The sequence below is a fragment of the Henckelia pumila genome, chromosome 4 (assembly GCF_033568475.1).
Source record: "Henckelia pumila isolate YLH828 chromosome 4, ASM3356847v2, whole genome shotgun sequence".
NCBI classification, from domain to species: domain Eukaryota; kingdom Viridiplantae; phylum Streptophyta; class Magnoliopsida; order Lamiales; family Gesneriaceae; genus Henckelia; species Henckelia pumila.
In genome coordinates this window covers 129560046-129568890 of record NC_133123.1, presented here as the reverse complement: position 1 = coordinate 129568890, position 8845 = coordinate 129560046, and the positions used below count along the sequence as shown (strand labels likewise).

The following is an 8845-nucleotide window of genomic DNA, read 5'->3' as shown; positions in this document are numbered from 1 at the left end:
TTTTTGTGTTTTTTAAGTAGTGTTATTAAATCTTCTTCTTGTTTTGGTAAGAGGGTAGAAGATATTACAATAGGATATGTTTGATTTTCACCAAGAAAAGCATATTTTAGTTCTATTGGTAAGGGTTTTAATTCAAGTTTTGGATGACCATTTTCTTTTACTTCTTCAAGTTCATTAATTTCTTCAAATAACTTTGATTTAAAAATATTTTTTGAATCAAAACTTTCCACTAAACAAACTTCATATTGTTGATTTAAGTTTTCTTGGTGTATATTTTCTTTCACGATTGTTTCTATTGCATTTTCATCTTCATCTTCATTAATACTTGGTTGTTTACATAAATTGAACACATTAAGTTCTAAAGTCATATTTCCAAAAGACAATTTCATTATTCCATTTCTACAATTAATTAAAGCATTTGAAGTTTCTAGAAATGGACGTCCCAATATTACTGGAATTTTGTTATGTACTTCTATTGGTTGTGTATCCAAGACAATAAAATCCACGGGATATATGAATTTATCAACTTGAACTAATACATCTTCTACAATACCTCTAAGTATTTTGATTGACCTATCGGCTAGTAAAAGAGTAACAGATGTAGGTTTTAAATCTCCCAACTTAAGCTTTTCATAAATTGAATAAGGAATTAAATTCACACTTGCTCTCAAATCTAACAAAGCTTTTTTAATTTTATTTTTTCCAATAATACATGAAATTGTTGGACAACCGGGATCTTTATATTTCAAGGTAGAATTATTTTGAATAATAGAACTTACTTGCTCCGTTAAGAATGCTTTCTTCTTTACATGCAATTGTCTTTTCACAGTACATAAATCTTTTAAAAACTTTGCATAAGAAGGCACTTGTTTAATAGCATCTAATAATGGAATATTTATTTTTACTTGTTTAAAAACTTCATAAATATCAGAATCATTTTTTTGTTTTTTATTATTTACTAATGCATGAGGAAAAGGAACATGTTTATTTATTTTATCATCATTTTATTTTTAGGACTCAAAGCATCATCTTTCTCAAAAGTATCAGGATTTGAATCCTTACTCTTTGAGTTTAATTGATCTTTGTTTTCATCACTATATGGATCATTAACTATTTTACCACTTCTAAGAGTAATAACAGATTTAACTTGATCAAATTTATCTTGATTTTTAGGATTAGGTTGTGGTTGAGATGGAAATTTTCCTTTTTCATTAATATTAAGTGCAGATGCAAATTTTGCAAGAGTTTCTTTCAAATCATTCATAGATTGAATGTTTTGAATATTGATAGACTCTTGCTTTTGAATGTATGCATGAATTTCATCTTCAAAATATTTTCTTGGAGGTGGGATATAAGGAGCATAACCTTGATGATTTTGGTTATTTTGAAAAGGTTGTTGTGAAGGTTGTGCATTATTATCGTTCCTCCAACTAAAATTGGGATGATTTCTCCAACCAGAATTATATGTTTGTGAAAAAGGATCTAATGTTGGTTTTTTAAAATAGTTAACATAATTGGATTGTTCATGGAGACATTCTTTAAATGAAGGCAAAGTAGGATAATTTTTTGTAAGATGATCATGTGTGTCACATATATGACAAACAATTTCTTGAACACTTTTTAATTGATCACTCTTTTTCATTTCTAATGAATCGATTTTTCTTGCTAAAGATGCAAGTTTAGCTTGAACATCTACATCATCTTTAAGATGATAAATACCACCCCCATTTGTTGAATTATTGGTTTTACTTGGTGGTTCAATTGAGCCTATATTATCCCAATTTTGAGCATTTTCTGCTAATGACTCCAAATATTCCATAGCTTTATTTGGGTTTTTATCTTCAAAAGTTCCATTACACATGAATTCTATCATTTGCATATCTTTAGGTATTAAACCTTCATAAAAGTGAGAAACTATTCTCCATATTTCAAAATCATGATGTGGGCATGTATTAAGTAACTCTTTATATCTATCCCAACATTGATAAAATGTTTCCCCTTGTTTTTGAGAAAAAGTTGCAATTTGTCTTTTAAAAGAGTTTGTTCTATGGGAAGGGAAAAACTTTTTTAGAAATTGTTGTTGCATTTCTTCCCATGATCTTATTGAACTTGATCTCAAATTTTGCAACCATGTTTTAGCTTTATCTTTTAAAGAAAAAGGGAAAAGCTTTAATCGAACAATATCCATGCTACAATTTTGATCATTATAAGTGTTGCAAACCTCCTCAAATTTTCTTAAATGCAAATATGGATTTTCATAATCTAGGCCATGAAAATTTGGTAAAAGTTGAATGATTTGAGGTTTAAAATTGAAATTAGACGCATCAGGAGGAAAGACTAAACAAGATGGTGTACTAGTTCTTATTGGATTCATATGGTGCCTAAGTTTTCTTGGTTGTTCATGTTCTTGATTATTATTATTATTACCATCTTGATTATTAGAATTATCCTCCATGTTTAAAATATTTTTAGATACTCGAACAAGTCTACCACTTTGTTTACGACTCCAAACAATCATACAATTAAAAACAACATACTATTTACATAAATAACATAAAATTAAACTTAATTTATACCTCCCTGGAAACGGCGCCAAAAACTTGCCACAACTTAAATTGTAATTCACCCAAGTATAGGTTGTCTGCAAGTAATATACTCGTGAGTACGAGATCGATCCACGGAGAGGATGCTGTAAGTTTAATTTTAGCATGATATATATAGATGAAAATATTATTATGAAACTTCAAATACATAAATTATAAAATTGTTAAGGTTTCAAAGGTTCATTGTTGGTGTATTTAAGATTGCTTAATAAAAATAAATAAAAGAAACTAAAATAAGAATAAACATAAAAGAACAATGAAATATTTAAACAAGTATATCATATAATATAGTTCCCACTATATTAATATCAGATTAACCGATATTTAATACATGGTACCCATAATATATATATAGATGAATAAATATAAACATAAAAAGAACAATTAAATATTTAAACAAGTATATCATATAATGTAGTTCCCACTATATTAATATCAGCCGATATTTAATACATGGTACCCATAATATATATATAAATGCATAAATATAAATTGACATAAAAGTAAATGTTAGATCAAATTACAATATTTTATTTAGAACAACCAGCAGAGCCACGCTATCGTCTAAATAAAATATATGACTTTATGTTAAATGCGATAAAGTAAATGTTAGTTACGAAAAAGTAAATGTTAGTTGCGATAAAGTAAAAGTTAGATGCAAGAAAGTAAATGTTAGTTCAAATCACAATATATTATTTAGAACAACCGACAGTGTCACGCTATCGTCTAAATAATATATATGACTTTATTATAAATAGATACTTATATTTATAGTATATAATTATTGTAGTATTTATTGTATCATATTTGACAACAAATCAAGGTAACCACATTTAAGGTACCAAGCATTTGATATAAATAGATAACAACAAATCTTCCAAAATTATACCTACAAATAAGGATCAATTAGAAAAAACAAAATAGAAATAGAAAAAGAGAAGAATATACAAAATATAAACAATCTTACTTGACCAACAATGAAACCTTTTCACCTTGACATAAAAAGATTTAGCTTTCCATGAACATGAAACTCAAGAGTAAGGATAAAATAAATTTCATACCTGAACTTGAGAAATATGCACACTCAAACTTTTATTCTCACACACACAATATTTATTTTACAAATGAGGACTTCTCTACACTCTTGCACACTACAAAGTTTATACAACACATCTATTTATAGGCCAAATGAGAGCAAGGGTCCAAAACTCATTAAATATGGAATAGTAAAGTTGGTGGGTGCTTGTCTCCTTGAATGTCAATACATTGACCCAACTTTAATTGGCATGTTTGATGCCTTAGACTTCCGATTTTGCTTCTGCACAAAACATATAACACGTAGCCCTTTGTCTGTAGATGTGTTTTGACAACTCATTCACCCCTTTTGGATAAAATATGAAATACTTATGATATTTTTACTCCAAGCTGGTCATAGTAAAAGTAAATCTGTCTCCATTTTGATGTTTGATTATTTTGATCATCTTAATGAAGTTTTTGGAATTTCTTGTCTTCTACAAAGTTGAAGATGCCTCTTTTGTGATTCTACAGGTTTTAAGATTACTCCATTATAACCTCTGTAGCTTGAGTAATTCTATTTTTACCAAACCTGCGCAAACCGTAAAATACAACATTTTAGTAAAACATTTAAATATAAACACATAACACTAAAATAATACAACTTCATAATTTTAATTAAACTTAAATTTTAAAACACACTTTTTAACATATAAATAATTACAAATTTTAAGTTTCATCAATGGCCTGCTGAATTGGCTCAAAACAAGCCTCAAAAAGTGCAATAACATAACCAAAAGAACTCTAACATGATCCAACTAATATATATCCAACAACATAGAATTTAAATACATAAAAGTGAAGAACACGCATCGATGCTAGCTATTACAAGCCGAATACAGAATACAAGAGTTCTAACCACAAGCAAGACCACTTCCAATCCAAGTTCCAGTTCTTAACATGCTTCAAAACATAAACTAGATTGTCATGCTAACAAGACTTCTAAACCAAGTCTCACTTCTACATCATTCCCTCAAAGCTAACCATGCCTCTTCTGACTTGATCCTCCCCCACCTGTTGCCAAGTACACATACAAAACAAAGCAACAGTCGGATAACCGGTGAGAATGATAATCCCAGTAAAAGCAACATACAAGTAATACAACAACAAACATGCTTTCAAAACAAAAACAAAATCAATAACAACGTAATGAAATGCATGTCTTTAAACCGGGATATCAAATTTGATAAACGAGGGATTTTTGCTGTGTTTTTGGGATCCTGAGGATGAGATCACGTAACCACTCACCGACTCTCCCAATCGAGGTGGTGCCACGTATCCCACTCCTCTAGACTTTGAGCAACTATAATGAGTATGCTAGCACTAGGCGAAATAACTACGACCTAGGCCACTCAATTATAGTTCCCAAATGTCTAAACAAAAAGGGCTATTCTGCCCGCTGAAATCAAAGTTGGCTCAAGATGAATGCATAACAGAATATAAAATATAGCCATATAATAAAAGCTCAAGCAATTCAACAAGACACAAGTTCCTCATGCTAGAACAAGTGTAGATGCAAGTATGTGCTTTTAAGGAAAACTCGAGAACCAACTGTCCCGAGTATGCTATCCCGCTATCGATGACTGCTTTTACCTTTCAAGGCAGTAGTTCCAACTTCTGGGAAGCTACAACAAAAGATTGTATCAAAGTCTAACCAATCTAAACAACAACAAGGCTCAAGGTAATTATCTATACCGTTCTTCGTCCAAATCTCTGAAACGAACAAATGCTGTTAACCCTGGGCTTGACAAACTCCAAACGAATCTGTTCAGATACAAATCAAAGATCAATAACCATGATCAACTTACAATCCAAGTTCAACAACTCAAAAACGGTTCGAAATCCCAAAAATCAAACCGACGGCATAACGGCTAAAAACTGAACAAACCGGAAACGCAGACAGCAGTTCAATACCGATATAATCTCATAACAATGCTAATACAACAACAACAAGGCAATCCCAACAAATCTCAAAACTCAAACTTTCGAAAATGGCTTCCAAAAATCCCAACAAATCCGAACGTCGCTCTAATTCAAAACCGACAGATAATAAACGATCAAAACTCTGCCAAGAACAACATACTAGAATCTAGATCGATTCTAACAACCTCCAAAAAACAAAACATATCTGATCGGAGAAATACTTACGGTATAACGGAGCTCTCACTGCAGTGATCACTAATCCGCCTTCAGAAATAAATTCCAATGGCCGGATCGAGCTCGGGAGGAAATCTGGAAGCTTGGAAAAGCTTGAAGGCGTCTTCAATGGAGGAGCTCGATTTAGGGAAGAGGATGAAATGATTTCCAAGTCAAACAAATGTGTAGATAATATATAAAAATCAATATTTGTGTTTTAGTCCCTGAAATTTCCAAATTTTGCAAAAAGGACCCTGATCAAAATCAAACCGGCTCGAGAACTCTGTAATCTCTGATTAACTCAAATAAACTCATTTAAGATAAAAACGGGGCGTTACATTGAGAAATATCATCACTTGGCAATCATGACGCTAAGTCATCTTTTAACCATTGGCTCACGAAGCCATGCGCATATGCCACAATGGCAATCATCGCATCTCTGATGATCTACATCCTTTCGACCACAGGTTATTCACCTATGAATTTCAATCTATGGACATCCCCCTGATAGTTATACATACTTGCCATCATTGTACACACATCAAGAATAAGGAAAGTTTCCACCAATATGCTCTACTGAGACATTCCACAGTGCATTGGCATAAGGAACTCTTCCTATCCTGTCTCGAAACTCGACAGTCATTGCACCAGGTATAACTCACCTCGGAGTCTCTGATGACACTATCATCACTAGCTACCTATCATGCATCCGACTTTTATCTATTGCTGAAACGCAATATCCTTGACAAATAGTCCGCACGAATGTGACTCACTGACTGGAAAGAACGAATTTGATTCGTCGCGATCTTGCAAAGTCTTCAATACAAAAGGCAAACCTCGTTGGCTACTAAGACGATCATCGATTATCTCAATCGCCTCAACAACATCACGCATCTCATGTTGGAAAACTAGTGACACAACCTGCTGGATCTTGAGAACTAGATCCTAGTTAATGTCATATCTCACGATCAGACAACTTATGTCTCCTTGCTAATGTTCATTAACTTTTCCAACACTCGTCGGACTCAACATAACGGTTCAACACAAGAACAGTCCATCGAAATGTTCGGTTGACACCCTTAATATCGTTGTTAGTGGACAACTCTCACACAAAGCAGAAACTTGATCTCTTCCGCTACTCAACCCGAGTGTGCGATTTTTATCACTAAGAAATTGCTGAAATCAATATCAGTTTCTTCTTAACAAAAGACACTATCCTGGGAAACTATCAACTCCCTTGCTTGTCTCTACTGTCAATTTATCGCCTAACTTGACAACACAAGTCCAATTGCAATCGTACTCGATTACATCATTCCCAAATGATTCATCTCGGGCAAACCAAGAGATTCTTAATTACCCAAATTGCTGACTGCTCTGAGATTGTACCAATTACAAATCCCCTTAAGCACTACGCGACAAAATACTATCTCAAGTATTTCTCGATTCTCTATGTCCTAATCACCACTGATTGGACTCATTTTATCGACCTAGTCGATCTACTATGACTCACACTTAACTCGGTAGTGAAATCAAATTATACTACATATGTGGCTCGATCAATAATCTTGACTCGGCTGCCACAAGTATACTATTCCAAACACTTGGAATATTCAAATTGCTCTGGTTTCAACACACATATACTCGATAGCCAGACAATAGATATTAGTAGTCTATTGGCACCCTCTCGCGCCCTACTACTGACAACTGCCTCGTACACTGGAATCGAATATTAAGGCGAACTAAACCCAATAAATGCTCGTGATCTATCAACCTAGATCATTCTCATCCCATGGAAAAAATCCTACGCTTAACCTCTGAAAAACATCAGACGGTACTTAGCGCTATCACTGGACTCACTATCCTTTGCCTCGTACATTCAAAATGAATGCCACGGCTCGTCGAGTCCAAGATTATAACTAATGAATCCCAAATATTTCCACAATCTTCGGACATAGGCTCTCGATTATATCTCTCTCTAAGACCGTGCAACAATTCAAGATTGACGTAGCCCACCATGATGTCCACGTGGAATCACCATCAAGTTTACACTGGCATAAGTCACGCTTCCCTCACGCCTCAAGTAGTCTTGTACAATCCTTAGCATCTGATATAATCCACTACTGAGAAAAACTCTCATCGCTGGAAAATACTCACCTCCGAGTCAATGTCCCAGACAGTCTACAACCTCATCTCCTGGATAGTCCTATCTCAAGAGAATCCAATCTCCTTCTATATCCACTAGTATAGCAGTATCTCATAGGTCAAAACCTATCCGCTCTGAGTACACACTTGTCAAGGAAATCCCTCCAAGACTAGTTCTCACAGCAGAACACTCAAACTAATATCTCTGACACACCAGACGATATCTAACCATTGATATCGAACATGATATCTAATCCAAGGTCATACCTTGTCGTGACTGTTACCAAAACTCTAGACTGAGTAGCCTCCCCACCGCCGATCCTGAAGCACGAAGGCTCGCAGGCAATCTCTGAAGTACAAGGACTCCCAGAGTAATACTAGCATAGGGTCGCGCCCCATCACGTCTAGTCATGGTCATAGTCCATAACTCTCCGCATATACTCGACCTAGCATCCTGACGAAAAACCCATCATCACGAAGTCTCAACATACGAAGGTCAGACAAACTACTATTCTAAGGAAACAACCTAGAACAAAACCAAAGTTCCAAACCGAACAATATTCTCATGCCTATAGATGAATCCACTCATCGCTAGCACTAACTTAGCCCGTTGACTAAGTAGGTCAATCCTAGGAAAAACACCTAGACTAACCACTCGTCAAGCAGTTACAAACGGCCTACCAAAACCTCTGAGTAACACAGTTGAACACTAATCAACTAAAATCATCCAATCTTATCAAAATCACTTGCAATCAATCACGAATTGCTGGATAAATAATACATGTATCATTACTTTAATTTATGTACAATTTCTTTATCATAATCCCAAGTAATACTTACAGTATTCAAAACACAATGAAAATGTACAACCATTTACTTGAAATGATACA

General features: G+C 33.8%; 1 non-coding gene across 1 annotated transcript; it reads left to right on the top strand.

Annotated features, from left to right (window-relative positions):
- Positions 1-1931: 1931 nt before the first annotated feature.
- LOC140870123 (small nucleolar RNA R71) lies at positions 1932-2038 on the top strand. The gene has a single exon (XR_012147101.1). It is a non-coding gene; the product is annotated as a small nucleolar RNA R71 (small nucleolar RNA).
- The last annotated feature ends 6807 nt before the right edge of the window (positions 2039-8845 follow it).